Consider the following 19,272-nt stretch of genomic DNA (forward strand, 5'->3'; position numbering starts at 1 on the left):
GTTGAACACATAAAGTAGTATTGAAATCTTGATTTCTAATTTTTAACAGTTGAGAAAGCAAGTGATTATATCCAGTAGAAAAGAAGTAATTTAGTAATAAGAACCAAAATGAGGCCATTTCTACCCAGATGAAATGAGGAGATGGGTGAAACAATAAAATTAGCTGGATAATTCAGACAAATAAGTTTTAATTCATTGATATTGAGACAAATACAATAGTGGAGTGGGTAGAGCTTAGAAAAGGGTTATTTGGATAAATTAAGTTTCAGACAAATGGTGATTTGATACTTCAAGTTCTGGAATTTTCACATTAATCATTTTATGAACACATTTTTAAAACACGTTAAAATATTCCTTATTGTCATATTTAAAGAAATGGAGCATACTGATTTTCCTTAATGAGTTAGGATTATTTTATGTATGATATCTTCATATATTAAGAAAACTTAAATTTGTCCCTAGACTGGTCAAATACTATTGCAGCATTTAAATGTGACAAAGAAACACGCTCAGAATTATTGAAGTAAGTATGATTTTTCTATTTTGCTCCATGTCCCCAGAGCTCAATATTTTTCTGGTCAGTGTTTCTTCCTTCTTTCACACCCGGACAGCTTTGTCATCCTTTGATGTTTTTCACAGTACCTATCGTTGCTTCTAATTTCAGCTGCCATTTCTCTTGTCTGTCAATTTCTTCCCTTCTTCTACCACATTATTTTTTTTCTTTCTTATTTTCCTTTGTATTACCTAAAAGTTCTCATATGTCTTCACTTTAATTTGATAAAAACTGATTTTGAAAGCTAGCACCATATATGTGAATGCTGGTAATTTTTTCTCCTGTAACTTTTGCATTGCTAACTTTTTTGGCAATTTTTGTCAACGTTCATGCTCAGTAGCCTTATTTTCAAATTATTTATGGTTTTTGATTATTTAAGACAGTTGAGAGTGCCAAACACCTGAGGGGCTCTGTCTACAGTGACTAATTTCTTATTCTTTTTATAACACTGTAAATGTGTGCTTTCCTCCAAGGGCTTTAAAGTATTTCCCAACTTTTTTCCCTAGATAATTGTTTCCTCTTTTGTTTTTTTTGTAAATGTTTCCATAATAGTGATGCTTCATATTAAAATATAGAAATACTTATGGAAAGTTCCTTTCCTTTAATTATATTGCTTGTATCAGAAGAAAGTTATTCCTAAAAGACCGTGGGGGGGATATAAATAAGTCAGAAATATCATTTAGGTTAACTCGAATCTATTACATATCAGTCACATTCTCAGATCTAAACTACATGTAGTTTAAAAGCAGGGAAATGATCCAAAGCCATGTTAGAGATTTTAAGAAATGCCAAAATAAGATCATTTCCTTAGAGGTAGTTTTTGTTTTAAAGAAGTTATGTCTCATTGATTGATGTTGGCTGATTAATTTATTGGTTGAACTTTCAGAATGCTGTTAAAGACAGTCTTTGCATTAAAAGAAAATTTAGCCCTACACTTACATTATCGAGACAAAAATAGCATTCTTACTTAGGAACTGTTAAGATAAACTGAGGCATATTAAAAACTTTAAGAGTTTATTTGAGCAAAAATCAACTGGAATCGGGCAGTGCCAAACCGGAAGTGGTTAGGCATATTCTGACAAAAGGAGCCTGGAGAAAAGATTATAGACAAAGCGCAGAGGAAAGAAAGGAAATTGTTGGATTGGCAATAGCGTAAAGCCTAGCTGACTGTTTGTGATTGGTTGTCCTTAGCGTTTTGATTTCGGAACCGTGAAGCCTTTACAGGCTTAGATTTTGGTTTGCTTATGTAGGACGCCTGGGCATTAGAGCCCCCTCAGCCTAATGGTCTCCTTGTTTAATTAATTTAACAACACAAAGTATGTTGATGGGTTGTGTTACTTTGATAGCTTTTGCCATAAAATCCAATCCTATCAGCTCATTTAAAAGTCCCTTGGAAGCTAGTTTCTGTTTACCTGTCTGGGCTGAAGTCTGTCTCTATGCCCCAGTCTCACTGAATCACTGAGTCGTATCACCCTGACATACTTATTGTCACTTGAAATCTCTCTCCTAACTCCCATTCTCTTTGGCTCGCTTTGGTTCCTCACGTCGCTTTAGAAGTTGTTTCTCTAAGAAACCTTCCAGATGCCCCTCCCCAAGTCCAGGCCGGAGTCCCCAGCATCACCAGTCTTAGAACAGCATCACCATCTTGGCTTTCTGTGCAGTTTCTTCATTTCATAGCCAGCAAAACAAACGAAAATTAAGACCTCTCCTGAAAGGTACATTGATGACAATTTATTTAGAATTAGATTTGGTTTCCTTAAAGAAAAAGCCAGGCTAATATTTATATTAAATTTTACCTATTTTATTGTAAAACTTAATGAAAAAAGAAGTGAAAGGTATAATTCTAAGCACAGGGCAGAAGCTAACATTTATCAGTGAGGCTCTTGCAAGAATAGGGTATTAGAAAAAAAGGAGGACAGGGATGTCAGGTGGAGAAAGATGAGAAAAATACATGGGAAATATCACTAGTAAGGTAGCTTTTACCACGTTCTGGCTAAATGTAGTGGGAATACATTGCATTTTCAACTGAATCATTTATATGTTAATAAGGTATCTACAGCAGTGATGTGGCTACCAGTGGAATTAATCATATGTTTTCTATTTAACCCAAAGACACTATGGGATAGGCAAATATGCAAATGTAATATTAATTGAAGCAAAATAATATGACCCCAGAAAAGTGGTCAACCAGAAATTAATGTTTATATATCCTAAAACTCCATTGTTTGGAAATAAAATAGCTATGAGGGAAAAGGCAGAGACTTGATTCTACCACATGTTTATGAATTCAAATCCGAGATTATCTGAAGAAATACCCTGGAAAATACAATAGTGTCAAAAATAAATCAGAAAGTTAGAGTTTATAAAAAAGAAGAATGAATGAGGACTGTGATTTCTTACTGATGATGTATGGAATATCTAAATGAGGCTGACATGCCTCGTGAATTCCATAGAAATAAATAACATGAATAAAGAATGAAAATCTTCAGGGAAAAGGAACTGCTTGTATCTATATGGACAGCAATCTGAAAAACTGACAATTAATAGATATATTTCTTCAGAAATATTTCCCAGATATTTTTAAACTTTGGATTAGGATCAGTATGGCTATTTAATGGGGTGTCTATATATGTGTTTTTGCCTATATATGTGTGTGAATAGACAGGTGATGATAGAAGATGGTAGACAGAGAGATAGAGATAGAGAGAATGAGAGAGAGAGAGAGAGATGAATATTTAGATCTTTTTATATGTGCATGCATACACACATGCATATATCTTACACTTTTGTAGGTAATTTCTACTAGATATGGTATAAATCTCTCAAAGCTCCAAGAGATCCAAAATCTGCTCATAAAGCCACTATTCAGATAAATTTATGTCTGTACCATGAACTCATTCCCAGAGTCATCTGTCTCTTCCACAACTCACTAGTAGCCATCAGTGTATCTCTAATTCCTTGGTCTATAGGCCTTTTGTCAATGTACTAAACTAATAAGAAGCACTATTACCCAAAGCTCATCTATCCACAGCAGTCTTCTAAGAGTTGTTTTCAACCTCAATCTTTCTTCTAAATTGTTCATCACACCTGCCACTATCAGGCCTTTGAAGGTAGGAATAATGCCTGAGAGTTTATCGTATACCTAGCAATCTAAGGACAGTTTTGAACTCATAACAAGTGATTCATAAATATTTACTGACAGATGCAGCTTCAAATTCCTCCTTAAGAATCTAGCCCAGACAATAAAAGACTATTAAGATGATAAAATTTAGCTATGACTTTTAATAATAAAGTTAGTAACCTATAGCCATATTAGTTTCAGAATTTTATGTCAAATATGAAACCAATAAAATCTGAGCAGCATGGCAGGAGTACTGGGGATTGGAGGGAAAGGAAGGCATGGCAGTGTTTTGGGGGGGAGAGGAAACTGCATAATAATGCACTTTTTGGAGTCTAAATTGAACTGTATCTTTGTGACAGTTATTCAAGAAATTCCAAGATTTTCATGGTTCCCCTAAGTATGGGGTCCGGCATTAAAAAAATAATCTGGCATTTATCTTGTGGAATTCAGGCAGCCACAGAAGCCCAAATAAATCTAATTTCCATGATTCTCGTGATTTTAATAGCCATTTGCAGCGTGGAAACTGTGTGTTTGCTATTAAATTAGAACTATAAATATCACATAATCTGTACACTATAAATATGTAATAATTCTCAAATGCCCATGTGACTTCAATTGTTACAAATTAAATCAAGGCTATGAATTCTCACTATATTGAATAATCAGTAATTTCAGGAGCTTGAGGTCAAAGGGGGCAAAAGCAGTAATTTCTATGTACCCTTCTTTCAGAGCTAATTCACATGTTTTTAATGTAAGGTAAAAAAATATAAGAATGTGACAAAATGTTACTTTCATTAAAAACTTTAGGTTAAGTTTCTATCTACATCTAATTTTTTAAATTAGTGGAGAGAGAAGTGCTCCTGAAGTGAAAACATAGGGCAAAAATCATAAGATACTGCTTAATGTGTAAAACTCCAGAACTGCCTTGTTATTCAATAGTATTTAAAACTTGCCCACCAAATTCCTTACACATAATGCAAACACTGAATTCCTATGTCAGCAAGTGCCATTCCCAGAGAAGAATCAGTACTTTTTATGGGGTGCTTGTAATATTTTTGAAGGAAAAAGATAGGATGGATACAGAGTAAGAACCCCTGCCCCATTCACAAATGTTGGGACTCATACAGAGTTTTATGAGGTTAAGAAAACTTACATGCTGACACATGAGTCACTGATGTTTAGCATCATCAAGCAAAAGAGAACTTCAACTCTCTTTGTATGAGGAGTTAATCCTAGCTCCCTTCCACCATGTGAGGAGAACACAGCAGTCTGCAACTTGGAAGAGAGCCTGCATCAACTACCAAATGTGTCAGTGTTAGGGCCTCAGACTCCCAGCCTTAAAACTGAGAAATCAATTTCTGTTATTTATAAGTTAGCCAGCCTGTGGTATTTTGCTATAGCAGCCTGTACAGACTAAGACAGCTTCTGACTACAAATGTGTGAGTTTTCCACACTAAGCAATTCTCCAGTTCTTTCTGGACACCAACTAGATGTCTTAGAGTTTAATTCAATTCTGACACTATCTGGAGTTAGCACAGACCCCACAGGTTAAGGGGCTCAGTCCCACAAAACTGTTCCCACTTCAAATGCCAATCACAAGTCCCAAGTTTTGACCTGAACTTCTGACTAGCCTGCTGTAAATCAGGGCTTCCCACAACCCCTCCTCTGTTCAATAAGTTGCTAGAATATCTCACAGAACTCAGGAAAGTGCTTTACTTACTACTAATGGTTTATTATAAAGGATAAAGTTTAGGAACAGCCAAATGAAAGGAATGCATAGAACAAGGTATGCAGAAGGAGCACGGAGCTTCCATGTCTCCTCTGAAAGCACCACCCTCCCAACACCTCAATGTGTTCACCAATTTGGAAGCTCTCTGAACCCCATCATTTAGAGTTTTTATGAAGGCTCCATTACGCAGGCATGATTGATTAGATCACTGGCCACTGGTAATTGAACTCAATATTCGGCCCCTCTCCACTCCCCAGAGGATTGGGGTGGGGGAATCAGGGGTGCTGAAAGTTCCAACCCTCTAATCCCATGGTTGGTTCCCCTGGCAACAAGTCCCCATCCTGAGGTGCTTTCCAAAAGTCACTTCATTAACATAAACTCAGGTGTGGTTGAAAGGGGCTTGTTATGAATAACAAAAAGACACTCCTTTTACGTTTATTGCTCCAGAGCTGTTTCAGGAGCTGGAGACAAAAGCCAAACATTGTAACAAAAGATACTCCTATCACTCTAATCACTTAGGAAATTACAGGGGTTTTTAGGAGCTCTGGCCAGTAGACAGGGATGCAGACCAAATATATATTTATTATTATATCACAGTATCACAGAGGGGATAAAGCAGGGAATCCACCTTTATGCTTTTTATTACTATTTAATAACATGTAGGGCAAAATAAGCATAATTTAATGGGTATAATTATGACTTAAATAAGCCATATATAATCATATTTTAATAAGTAAAATATGATTTAATATATTCCTAAAAAACAACTTTACTGGCAGGGAGGTGGGAGTAGGTTGCCAGCAAGTATGAAAGCACTTTAATGAATCATCCTGGAAAACCAGAGGCTCAGAATTCAGCTGATATCTGAAAAAGGACTGTCCTACATTGCGCAAATGTGTGTGTTCAGCATTAGCCAAACTGTGAGGAGAAGGTGGTCCTCCAGACTACCAACTCTTCTCAAGGCTTCTGAACCCAACTGTAAGGAGTTAAGTTTCCGCTACAAAGTTAGAAGGAAGAATCCACACATGATCACCCTCACTTCTGACACCAACCGCATATTCAGAGGTTTCCCAAGACCACCATCAGGCTTGATAGTTGACTAGAAAAATTCACAGAACTCACTGAATGCATTATATTCACCATTTACTTTTATTGCAAGGAAAGTTTACAAATTAAAACTAGCCAAAGGAAGAGATGCCTAGGGCAAATTATGGAAGGGTTCCACATAAGAAGATTCCATTGTCCTCAGTGGCACATTACCTTCTCACCACTGGTATGTGTCAATACACACAGAGTATTGCCAAGCCTGGAAGCTTACTTGAGCTTCAGTATCCAGAGTTTTTATTGAGGTCTCATTACATAGGCATAATTTATTGATTGCCCAGTGGTTGAACTTAGTCTCTAGGTTGACTAATGCTGCATGACGCAAAGCCCTCACCCTAAATCATACTGTTGATCTTTTCAGTGTGGCCAGACCTCACCCTAAGACTATTGGGTGTGACTGGTACTGCCCTAAGTCATTTCATTAGCATAAACTATCAGGTGTGGCCCAAAGGGCCCTCCATGAATAACAAAGACCCTCTTGCCACTCAGGAAACTCCTAGGATGTAAAAGGTACCTCCCACAGACAGGAACAAAAGCCAGATATCTCTCTGGGCAAGGTCAAATTCTTTGCTAAACAGTGTGTCTGTCACTGGACTCTACCAATGGGCTGCACACAAAAGTTTCAAGATATTAGAGACTGAAACTTAGTCCAAGTTCCCAAAAGAAATGGGGATTTTTTTGAACCAACAGAAACCTCATTCCCTTGGGATTGTAGCAGAAACAAGAAATAGGGTAAAAATGGCTTTCTGGGAGCACTTGCCTGAAATTGGGTGGTATGAATTTCAGAAAATGAGTGATGAGTTTACATTCAAAGAAGCCAGATACCTCATGAAGAAAGAATCAGCATTATCTACTGTTTGCTTAAGCCCAAGAGTGGCAGTAGAAGTTCTGGAGTTCTGGGGATGGGAACCAAGAAACTATTAGGACAGGTTTTGTGTGTGTGTGTGTGTGTGTGTGTGTGTGTGTGTTTGTGTGTGTGTGTGTGTGTGTGTGTGTATCAGTACTGAGCAGACTGAAGACTGAAAGTGTTTCTTACTCAGAAGCCAGAAGTTAGAAGCTACATTAAGGAGGGAAGGGGCAAGGAAAATATCTGGCATCAGCCTGATTATCCCAGATCTATAATCCAGAACTGTCTGAAGAAGAGCAACAGAACATTTAGCCGAGAGAATAGTCCCTAGAGGCAACACAAGCCATGCCTACAGTGATCTAAGAGACTATTAGCCTGGACCTTCCCCAAGTAATTGTTGTAAAATCCCCAAAATGAAAAGGGTGTCAGTTTCATAAAAGTAGGACATGGAGATCTTAGGAGGCTATAACCTATTTCATCTCCAGCTTTGAGTCAATTATAGAATCTTTTAAGAAGATGGGAAGTAAGCTGAAATCCCTGGTACAGAATAAATAGACTCCAGGTCTGCAAAGTAAACACAGTTGGTATGTAAATGGTTGAAGGCCCATGAGATTTTTTAACAAATGCTCATTTCCTACAATTTTCTAGGATGCCTAGTAAAGAAGTCAATGGTGCCTTTCCCTTAATTCTGCTCAGGAATTTTATTAATAATAATCACTTCTACCCTGTCTCAACTTCACTATTCTCAAATTCTTCTAACCCCAGAGACCTTGACATAGATGGAAGGGTTAGAGTTTCATACTACAAGATACATTAAGTTATGAAATAAAGTTAATAACAACAGTTCTTTGTTAGCTTTCTTCAGAACTGAAATAGCACGTAGAATTTTTTTTTTTTTTTAATGAGACCATAAGCTTTCAGAGGGAGAGAAAATAAGTAGATCCAACTCAGAGAAAGATCAGGGACCCCTGACATAATCTAACTTTCAAAATGAGGAAATACAAAAAGAGATTAAGTATCTTGCCTAAGGTCACAGTGCTAGTTAGTAATATAACAAGATCTAAAAGGCAGTCTTCCTGAAGTGAAAGCCTCTCTCCCAAAACAAATCATCTAAAAGTTATTGTATCTACAGTTCAATGATCAATTTCCCAGTTGAAATCGTGCAAAATATGCAAATGAATAAGGAACTAATCAAACGATTTTCTTACCTTGCCACTGTAGATAAAGCTATGAAGGACAAGGTCAGAGTTCTGTTAACCAAAGGCTAAAGCATAGTAATTTGCTGCCTGCTAATATTTATCTCTCATCTCATAACTCATATAAGAATATGTTAAAACCATGATTCATACAGGTTTCCAGATCTCCTAAAAATTAGTTTCTGTACAACATTCCATATATCTTTATTTAAATCCACTATCAACTTACTTTACAGTGGTAACTTTGAAAGTAACTTGCCACCTTCCTCATTCACACGCAGCCAACTGTGAGAATCCATTGTGAAAAACATGACTTTGGAAGACAGGCTGTGTTTAGTGAATTAGTAGAAACTAATACAGGCATGAAACCAAGCAGGACCCAGTGGGGCTCCTGGGCACGGAAGCCTTTCAAACAGTTGCTAATCAGGGAAGGGAGGGGATGCAGAGAAAGGGGGGGAGCAGCCAAGAAACAGTAGTGCAGCCTTGGGGCAGGGTCCTGGTTCCACCTCAAGGGATAATACATAACAGGATCTTTGAGCTCTTTACAGAACTAAAAACCCCAACAAATGGAAGATGTTAACATTCTTCACTCCAGAGAAGACTACCTGAGGCCAGATTAAAGGAACCAGGGAAGCTCATCAAGAGACTACCTGAGACCAGATTAAAGGAGTGCAGGCCCTGCACACACCCTAATCCTTATCAGTAACCCTGCCCTTGAACCATTGCTATAAAAATTCTCACCAAATCCTCCTGGGTTGGGACATGCAATTTTGAGGGGCACAAGCCTGCTGTTTCCCCCTTTCCCTGGCAAAGCAATAAAGCTATTCTTTTCTACTTCACCCAAAACTCTGTCTCCGAGATTTGATTTGGCACCAGTGCACAGAGGCCGAGTTTCTGGCATCAGGCATACCTTGGAGATGTTGTGGGTTCAATTCCATACCACTGCAATAAAGCAAGTCACACAAATTTTTTGGTTTCCCAACACATATAAAAGTTATGTTAAAACTATACTGTAGTCTATTAAGTGCACAATAGCATTATGTATAAAAAAAGTACATAACTTAATTAAAAACATATTACCATTTTTTATTGCTAAAAAATGGTAACCATCAACTGAGCCTTCAGTGAGTCATAATAGTAACATCAAAGATCACAGATCACCATAACAAATATAATAATATTTTAAAAGTTTGAAATATTGTGAGAATTACCAAAATGTGGCACAGAGACATGAAGTGAGAAAATGCTGTTGAAAAAAAATGGCACCAAAAGACTTTCTCAACATAGAGTCGACACAAACCTTCAATTTGTTTTAAAAAAAAAAAAAAACACACATTATCTGCAAAATGCAATAAAGCGAATCACAATAAAATGATGTGTGCCTGTGTATAGATAAGGCATACTCATACCCAAGTACATTTGTTTGAGTCCTTACGCATATTTAAAAGTCTATTTCAAATAACTATTTCATGATCTCTTTCCCAGCAACCCAACCGCACTGATTCCTTCCTCCTGGGACATTTTACAGTGCTCAGATTAAGAACTACATGTTCAGCATTTAGCACACCCTGCCTTTAGTTCAGGACCCCTCCAGTGTGCGCTTAGTTCTACCACTTCTTCCTACCCTCACACTGACTCTTTTGTTCTCCTAATTTAGGTGGGGAGAAGAGGGAGACATTTTTTCATCCCATGTCTTAGTTGAGATAAACTGGAATTCTCAAAAAGCACTCTCCTAAAATGCTAAAGGAAAAGCAAAATTGAAAAAACAAGAACAACGACATAGCAACAAAATCATAGAAACAGTCCTATTTATGGTGCATATTTTTTAACCATCACAGGAATTTGGTCTAACCACAGACTGTCTTGGCTGGCTTAATTTCTGGGTATATAGGTCCTTAGTTTTTGTCCTCACCAACTCTGTCCCAGATGCCATAAGTCTAATTTGAAGAATATTCATGCTGGAGCCTTTGTGCTGGTCATTTCTCTGGGTCCTGGGCCATCTCAATGCTTCCTCTTATTTCAGACTTCCCTGTCTTTCATCTGGACAGCAACCCTGACATAAAAACTCAAGTTCTGACTTTCTGTGCCTTGAGGAAAAACTATTTTACCCTTTGGCAAGTCATCATGCCTCTGGCAACCCCCACGCACATCCCTCCCCAAACTTGAAGATATTCACTCACCAGATTCTAAGGAAAACCAAGCACTTACACAAAGGATATTGCAAGCTCTCTCCAGATATTCACAGACCCACGAAGCTCATGTTCAGAACCCATGTTTCAGAGTCTAGTGACCTCATGGCCTCAGGTAGGGAGCACCACTTCCTAAAGTCTCTTTCCTTATGTGATTCTCTGCCAGCTTCTCCCCTCATGCCCTCTGTTCTTCACCTAACAACAACAAGAGTAGATTCCTTAGGCTACCCACCCCCATCTGGCACTCTTATTGAGTTCTTTTCTGGAAATGATACTCTTAATTTTCTGTTAATTTGTAAAGCAGAGAATATTGACACCCGGCCCTTCTTAGGAGAGGCTGACAATTCTTCTCCCTTTTCTCAGATCCTCCAAGAGGCCTTGCAAAAATCTATACATTACAATTAGGCAGGGTTAAAATGCACTTAAAAAAATACACAACCAGGAAGAAAAGATCATTCTACTGTGCTTTCTATTATTTTTTAATCATTAATCAAATTATTTGAGATATTAACTTTTTTTTCTCGATATATATCCCCTTTCTTTTCCCTCCATTTAAAGAAGACAGCGGTCTCTGTGACTCATTGCTTCAGGGGAGGCAAACCAAGATGTAGCTTGAAAGCCTTTTTTATTTTGGAAATTTCAAAAGCCAAAACCCAGTGGAGAACTTAGAGACTTCACAAACATAAACAGAGTATCTTTGAAGAACATGAATGGAAAATGATTCACCCCAGACTAATGATATATCCTAGGCAAAGACAGAGGCAACATCTGCAATTCTTCAGAGCACACAGGTCCCTGAAGGCACCCGCCGAAACCTCACAAACCCAGAGAGTTTTGTCTGTATGGTAGGTGTAACAGCTGGTCATAGGCAGCCTTGAAGAAGTTCCCCATGTCCCAGACACGACGAGGAAGCAACAGACCATCACAGGATCTGAGGACACCATGCAGAGTACGACCCTGAATCTCTTAACATTTACTTACATGGACCAATAGCTGCATACCAGGGTCTACCCCAGCTTAGTCTCTACAAGTCCGCAGAACTGTGTGTGGCACAACTCTGGAGAAGGATAGGAATCCCCCAAAGTAACTGACATCAAATTTGTCATACTACATTAAGTTACTTTTCAGATAACAACAAGTTGCTTTATTTTTTGTACAACTGAGTTTATGGAATGAGATTTCTACTTTTTAATTTATTCCTATACCCTGTTTTGCTAATTATTACTTGTATGACACTTGAAGACAAAGATCAGTCTTAAACTCCTGTATCACTAGAATTTGTCAGAGGGCCTTGGATGACTCCATGTTAATGAATTCTGTCTGATTAACATTATCAAATTATAAAATCTTTGAACTAGAAGTATTAGAAAATCTTTTATTCCAATCTCTTTATTTCACAGACAAGGAAATTGAAGCCCAGGAGGTTACATTTTCCAGGTCACACATAAAGCTTCACATTTGTGTTTTCCTTCCAGAACAACCTTGATCTTCTAAAGGTTGAGGATTGTATTGTCAGGTATTCTCTTGAAGACTGGGCCTTGTTAACTGACATCTCAGTAGAGCTACTTAAATGGATCATGCACATTTCAGTTGTCCTCTCAAATCCCACCTTAGTGTTCAAACTCCTTTTGAGAATACTAAGGACATTGGTCCAGATTGTCTTCTACACTTTCTACTCCTATAAGGATATCCCCTCCCTCTGGACCACTGGCTAATGAGCTGTTGTGATGTGATTGCATCTCTAAGTCTTCTCCTCTATCTTCAGAAAAATATCAAGCATCATTTCTGTCAGGGTGTATCCCATTCAGAGATGTCCTTAGGGGGTAGTAAAACTAGAAGATTAAGAAAGGTCCTGAGCCTTGAGGGAGAGATGTGGCTTTGCCAGATGGTGCTAAATAAAAGCCTGCAGTATTACACAACCCCTTTGAAAGGGATCAAGTGCAAGACAGCCCGTTTTTAACTAGCATCACATTGTCCTCAGAATGCTTGCTGCTTACTGTTGCTTTCTTACATTTTCTTTTCTGAAGACTGTGCTACTACATTTTAACTTGATTTAACCTATATGAGATATTTAGGAGGTAAAAGACTAAAATGCTATGAATTTGGGGCTCTATTGTCTCACTTTTTCACTTCTCCTCTCTTCTCTTGGGCTTATCTCTAACATAAGCAATTTTGCCCAAATCGTCCAGTCTTTAGGAGTCTTCCTTCCTTTTAATATCTGTATAAAATAACAAGAGCTTGGACAGGGTGGGAGGAGGGGTGGTGGTGGCAGTGGTTAGAGATGAATAGGCAGAGCACAGAGGATTTTTAGGGCAGTGAAAATACTCTGCATGATATTATAGTGTGAATATCTGTCATTATACTTTTGTTCAAACCCACAGAATGTACACACCAAGAGTGAACCCTAAGGTCAACTATAAACTTTGGGTGATTTTGATGTATCAATGTAGGTTCATCCTTGGTTAAAAAAAAAATGTAACATTCTGGTGAGTGATGCTGATAATGAGGGAGGCTATGCATGTGAACGGGCAGGGGTTATAGGAGAGATCTCTGTACCTTCCTCTCAATTTTCTATAAACCTAAAATTGCTCTGAAAAAAGAGTCTTTTAGAAAATAATAAAAAATTTAAAAAAGAGCTCCCATGAGCACATTACAGTGGGAAATTCAGCATCTCTTTAATATTCCTTAGACTACTGACTCTAGCTCCAAATTTTTAGGCCAGATTTAGGTCTCAATTTCCTACCCCACTCTCTTGCTCTCTGTACTCAAATGAAGATAGAGGTTCTCCTCTTGCATTTCCCAGAGCACCATTAACTCAAGGATAGTGTATCTGTTTACTAAAGATATGGGGATAATTAAGGGAGATAATGGCACAAAACCAAATAAAAAATGACTTTAAAATAAATATTTAGACATTTTTCTTTCTAAGTCTGTTAATTATCACCACCACTGGGAATTTCTCAGCAGTCACTTATCTTTTTTGGTCTTTGTCTAGTAAAGTGTCCTGGGTCCCATTATCATCTTTTGTCCCAATACCTGTGTCCTCTCTGCTACCCACTTCCAGATCCCTTCAACCTATCATCCTTTCCAGATGCCATATTAGACTCCCCAACTTCCTCTTACTTAATCATGAATCATAATTTATCTCACATTTATTTGTTCTCTACTCAATACTAAGTTCTAAGACCTATTTTTATATAACCAAAAGTCCAGTAAATGAAATTTATTAAACAACAAAGAGATTAATTATCACCCTCCTACGTAAAGTGGGAGCAGCAGAACTCATTTCCTTTTTTTTATAACTGTTTTTACCAAATGTGAAAACATTGAGCATCTGTGTGCCTAGAGAAGCAGAGTCATTCAAGGGAGATTTGCAAGTGAAACTACCTTTATCTGTGCCTGGTGTTCCAGTGCAGGAGTGATCAAACCATCCTGAACAGTCTCCACAGCAGTCTAGTTACAACTGCTTCTCCTAGATCAGGTCCTGCATGGTGAACCATATTTCAAAACAGATGCCTTAGGTTTTATAAATCATTATTTTGATTCAAAACACTTTCCTTCCTTTTAGAAGTTTTGAGGTAGCTTATCAGAAGTCTACAACAGAACCTTTAAAATAAGGTGCCAAGATGGTGGACACTGATTGGTATGAACTGGGCAACACTAGCTGTCCCTAGGAAGCAAGTGCCTGACATGAGGGACAATGCTGGATGGGAGGCAGGCAATCTCTACTAAGAAGTTGCCCTAAAAAATGGTTTAGTGGGATCAAAGGTGATGGTATTATCATACCCAAGGACAGCTCCAGGTCTTCCTAGTTAACTGCAGGAATAATCTAAGAAAATATTTGCATCGATGATAGGCAGCCAACTCCCAGGCAACTTTAATGCTATTCTGAGTGATCACACACAAGTGCATTCTGAGTGTCTTCACCTCCAGTATTTCTTGTTGCAAAGGAAATTATCCGTCCACTCGGATTATCTCTTTTATGAAGTAATTTAGAGCATTCTATGCACATGGAAACCAAAATGGTGATGTTTCAATGCACATATTAATTGACACTTGTGTCTCCTACCTTATCTTTACTTGTCGGTGAAAGGTTGTCTTCTCATCCCTCGGTAAAATGCCTAGCACAGAGTAAGACTGTGTTCTCATCAATAGAATGATCTACTGGATTGGATTTTGCTCTTATCAGCAAAATGATCTGATCACTAGGTGACAATTTAACTTGAACTAGTTTAAAGATCAAGTACCTGCTGTTTAGTCATATAAATCATTTCAATATTTTTCTTCATAGAAAAGTTAATTCATAGTTTAAAAGAGGCACATTCACCATGAAAGAAAATTTCAATTTAAAAGACTAAGTCAGTTATTATCAATTTTTCTCTATGCTTTAAGCATACATCTAAATTAGTCATGAATATTGTCAAAATAGCCAATGTTTGAAAGCGACTTATTAAAAATAAAATTTCCTAGAAGGTCTCTTCTAATAGAAAAAGAAAAAGTAAAGGAGGAAGGACATTTACTTTTTCCTTCCATTTTCAAAAATTCTTGTTTTTTCTAAAAGCTAATGGTTGAAAAAGCCAGAAATCAATTCCAGGATCTTTGCCATGCTATATTGGGTACCTTTCATTCATTCATTTGTTCATTCACACCATTGATATTCATTGAGGTACTGCTACAAAGACAGTATAACAAAGTGATTATGACAATTGGGTAGAACAACTTACTTTTGCAGTGATGGTCACAAGACTGCTTCTTCAAGACTTCAAAGGAACAATTCTGATGCCCAAATATAAGTTTGAATGAATAATTACACAGGGATAACTAGAGTTAGTTGTTCCATCAGAGCAGTGGGAAACCAGAGGATGGAGGAAAAATTGTTGCTTGCACTGACCTTACTGATATAAAGTCAATGAAACTTACAAGCATTGAAAAAATGTCCTGATATTTTTCACCTCACCTCCCACTGAGATTCTGAGGGTGAAATTTTGGGTGGTTATTTTTGCCTAGGCAAGTGGAAACAAACATGTTGCAAACTTACAAAGCGAAGTACTTGTGCAAAAATTCATGGAATCCAGTGTTTAAGGAACATTATTTCTCTAGAGGGGACAGAGAGACCAGGGACAGAAATATCTCAAAATTAAAGTGATAAAAGCTAATGTTCTCAAATAACAGTTTTTCATGGCTTCAGTCTATGGAATAAAATAACAATTTTTTAAACATACCACCATACTCAATATAAACACATGAGCAAAATTGCATGGTATAAAAAACCCACATCACTTATAAACTAGAACTTATCATGTAAGCACTTGCATGAAAAAAATTCAGCCCTACCACTGCTGAATGTTCTACCCTAATCTATAATTGCATTTAGACAAGGCTATGTGGTGCAAACATCATGGTTAAGTCAAGTTCTGCTTGAATTAATAGTACCTCAAGCCTGGATTGTTACAACCTCTGGATTGTTTTCCAGCCTCTCCACTTCAATAGACCTCAGACCACTGCCAGACTCATCTGACTAAAACAATGCTTACTCTAAAGTATGCCCATTGTATGGCTCCCCATGGTCTAATAAATAAAGTAAGAAGTCTTCACCCTGGCATTTGAAGTCCTCCACAATATGGTACCGATCTAACTCTCTGTCCGACATGTGAGCCCTCCACTCCAGCTGCACTGTGTTTCTCACTGTTCCCCAAATAAACAATGCTGATTCCCTTCTCCATAACCTTGTTTATGCTGTCTTTCTCCAGATGTTAGAAGTTCATGGAAAAACAGAGTTCCTTGATGAAACTTTCCTAATCTTTCCTCCCCACAATGATTTTCCTCTGAATTTCTTGAACAATTTTTTGACCTCAACTCTATTGATATTTTGGTACCAGTAACTTTTGTATGGGAGGCTGTCCCGTGCACTGCAGGATGTTTAGTAGCATTCTTCACCTCTACTCTACTGGTGGCTCTACCAGTGGGAGTCACCCCTTAGTAGTGACAAGCAACATTGTCTCCAGATTTCGTCAAATGTCCCCGATGGGGCAAAATCATTGCCGGGTGTTCCAGATCATTACTGTCTGTATCACTCATGTTGGCATTTAAAAATATTTCATAGGTATGCATCTTACTTCCTAAGCTAGATTGTTTTAGTACAAGTACTGTGTCTTATTTTATTTTGAATCCCTTATACAGCACTGCAGTGAATACTCAATAAATATTTAAAACTTAAATTCTTAGTATCTAAAAGTTAGAAGGAATGTGAAAGATCATTTGACCTAACCTCATTTTTTTTAAATGTGGAAACTGAAAACCAGAAAGTAAGACTATTTGCCCAAAATGAATATATGTTGGTGGAATAGTTCTCCTCTTCCCAATCAGGTAGTATTAACATTGTAGTATATCTCTTTTCATTGAATCTATCATGAGAGACTTAATTTCACATCCGCATGAGCAAACAGTAGTCTATAGCTTTGTTGAGGGCTCCTTATATGACTTTGCTTTAATAATGTGCATATGTTTTATTACTACACTTACATTTTTATATTTAATGAAAAAAAACCCCTCTGAGGTGTTATGGTACAAGAAAGAGACTTTGACATTGTGGTTGAAAGATTAGAGTTTAGCATTTATAACTGTGTGACCTTCAGGGAGTCACTTAACTTCACTGTGTTTCCACATCTCATCTTTAAAATTCTTATTCTGCTAAAAATAAAATAAACTCCTTTACAGAGGAAACTTTTTTTTTTTGCTACCATATCCCCAGTACCTGGCACAAAGTGTGGCATTCACCAAATATTTTCTGAATGACTGACAAACTGGGGACATATTAGGGGTTTATTTTAACTTATTCTGAGAATAAAAAGAGATTAAAAACTTTTTTAAATCCAGGAAGTGTGAAATGTAAGACAATGTCAAGATACTGTTACGCTTTAAAATGCCTAAGGAATTCAAATGTTTAAGAATAGTGAAGTAAGAAATCAAAATTAAAAATTGTGAGATGTAGCCAAAGCAGTACTTTGGGGGAAATTATCAGCATTAAATGCCTGAATTAGAAAAGAAGAATGGTCCTGTATTAATAAATTCAGCTTCTATCTTAAGAACCAAAAAAAGAACAATTAAAAATCCAAAGTAAGAAGGGAAATAATAAAGATCAGAGCAGAAATAAATAAAATTTAAAAATGGAAAATCAAGAGAGAAAAATTGATAAAATCAAAAGCTGATCCTTAAAAAGACATTCCACATCATATGTCATCAAAGGAATGCAAATTAAAGCAACAATTAGATACTACTACACACCTATTAGAATGGCCAAAATTCAGAAACCAACAACACCAAATGCTGTTGAGGATATGGAACGACAGGAATTCTCATTCATTGTTGGTTGGAATGAAAAATGGTACAGCCACTTTGGAAGTTTGAAAGACATTTTGGCAGTTTTTTACAAAACTAAATATACTCTTACCCTAGTTCCATCAATTGTACTTCCTGGTGTATACTCAAAGGGGTTGAAAATTTACATACACACAAAAACCTGCATGTGGATGTTTATAGCAGCTTTATTCACAATTGCCAAAATTTGGAAGCAACCAAGATGTCCTTCAGTAGGTGACTGATAAATAAACTGTGTTACATACAGACAATGGAATATTATTCAGCACTAAAAAGAAATGAGCTTATCAACCACGAAAAGACATGGAGGAAACACATGCATTTTACTAAGTGAAAGAAGGCAATCTGAAAAGGCTACATACCATACGATTCCAACTATACAACATTCCAAAAAAGGCAAAACTATAAAGACAATAAAAAGATCAGTGGTTGCCAGGGGTTGGGTGGAAGGAGGAACAGATGAAGCACAGAGTATTTTTAGGGCAGTGAAAATACTCTCTATGAGATAATGATAGGTATCTGTCATTATACCTTTGCCCAAACCCACAGAATGTGTAACACCAGGAGTGAACCCTAAAGTCATCTATAATCTTTCGATGATTTTGATGTGTCCATGTAGGTTCATCCTTGGTAAAAAAATAATAATAATAATAATGTACCATTCTGGTGAGTGATGTTAATAATGGGGGAGGCTATGCACGTGTGGGGGCAAAGGTATATAGGAAATCTCTGTACCTTCTTCTCAATTTTGTTGTAAACCTAAAACTGCTCTAAAAAAGATGTCTTTTAAAAAATCTGATGCTTAGAGGCAGTCAAAATGGATAAAACTCCAGCTAGACTCATTGGGAGAAAAAAGAGAGAATACACAAATTACCAATATCAAAATGAAAGAAAGTACGAATACTCAACAAGAAATAGATAACTGGAATAATCCTTTATCTATGAAATAAATTTATACTTAAAAACTTTCCCACAAAGAAAATTTGAAGCCCCAATGGCTTCACTGGTGATAGTCACCAAACATTTAGGAAATAATTCCAACTCTACACAAATTTTTCCAGAAAACTGAAAGCAAAGGAATGCTTCCTAATCCATGCTATCAGGCAAGTATTACTGTGATATCAAATGAAGACAAATACATTACAAGAAAAGAAAG

The sequence above is a fragment of the Balaenoptera musculus genome, chromosome 4, assembly GCF_009873245.2.
Source record: "Balaenoptera musculus isolate JJ_BM4_2016_0621 chromosome 4, mBalMus1.pri.v3, whole genome shotgun sequence".
Taxonomy (NCBI): domain Eukaryota; kingdom Metazoa; phylum Chordata; class Mammalia; order Artiodactyla; family Balaenopteridae; genus Balaenoptera; species Balaenoptera musculus.